This window comes from Cyprinodon variegatus, unplaced genomic scaffold (assembly GCF_000732505.1).
Source record: "Cyprinodon variegatus isolate N-32 unplaced genomic scaffold, C_variegatus-1.0 Scaffold1980, whole genome shotgun sequence".
Taxonomy (NCBI): domain Eukaryota; kingdom Metazoa; phylum Chordata; class Actinopteri; order Cyprinodontiformes; family Cyprinodontidae; genus Cyprinodon; species Cyprinodon variegatus.
In genome coordinates, this window is record NW_015152433.1 from 45,710 (window position 1) to 46,916 (window position 1,207).

General features: G+C 45.7%; 1 pseudogene; it reads right to left on the reverse strand.

Moving 5' to 3' along the window:
- Positions 1 to 333: 333 nt before the first annotated feature.
- The window catches only part of LOC107104970, a 2,637-nt pseudogene continuing 1,763 nt past the window's right edge, over positions 334 to 1,207 (reverse strand).

A 1,207-nucleotide genomic window follows, 5' to 3' on the forward strand; every position in this document is an offset into this window, starting at 1 on the left:
GTTGTAGTCACCTTATTGACATGTCTCCAAGTTGCAGTTCACCTGAGCCTGAAGGGCTGTGATGTTGAGAAAAAGGCCAGAGGGGCTGTATTGAGATCTCGTTGCCGTTGTTTGTCGCCGGAGAAAGAAACAACAACGAGCATGTTGGCTCTGTGTTGATGATGTTAGACCAAAAGTTGTTAAAAAGAGTTAAACAAGTGCAAATTAATTTAAATTGGCTGCTTGGGTCTATGAAGATAGAAAAGGGTGTGAACATGAAACTAGTTGCCATGGCTGTAACAGAAGGAATTCACCTCAAGAAATGCTTAGGTTGGAAGATTTCCATAAATAGATTCAAATCACCTCATCAGAAATAAAGTAGGAACCATCAGCCTGATTAACAGGACAGATGATCGAAGGAGCAGAGTTTTTACCTCGATAATTTAAACAGGTATTAAAGTATGGGTAGAGTTTCTCAGTGAAGCAGCAGCCAGTAAAGGAGTAGATCAGAGCTGCAGCATCTACATCATAGAAGGAGACCAGACCCTCCTCATAATCCACAAACACCCCCACCTTCTCAGGATCAGGATGGAGATGCAGACGGACTGGAGGATCAGCAGAAGCTGAGTACTCATTGCTATTCCTCAACCTAACAGTCCAGTAACCATTCTGAGGACTTGCTGTGATCATCCCCTTCCTGTTGATGGACTCTCTGGCCACTCCTAATTCCCAGTCAGTCTTTCCTTTAACCTGAACCTCAAAGTAAAATCTGCCTGAAGAGAAACTCTGACGTCCTAAAACACATGAACACAGAGAAAATCTCTCTGGATTGTCTGGTAGTTTTTGTCGTTTAGTCCCACAGTAAACCTGTTTTCCATCATCAGACAGGATGAGGTACGGATGAGCTGTATCAGGATCCAGAGTCACATCCACTGCAGACTGCTGGACCCTCTTCATCTCAGCCTCCATCATCTTCTTCATCATCTTCCCAATCTTCTTCTCCAGCTGAGCCACAGCTCTCACCACAGTCCCCTCATGTGATGGTGGACGGACTCTGACCTCTGTCCAGTTCTTGGTGGGTGGAGCAGCTTTCAGGGAGGAGAAGCTTTGGAGGAGGTGGAGGTGGTCTTCAGACTGGGAGAGCTGCTTCACCTCAGAGCTCCTCTTCATCAGATCAGAGATTTCCTGTTCCTGATCTTTGAGGAAGTCTTCAGCCTGTCTCTTTGCA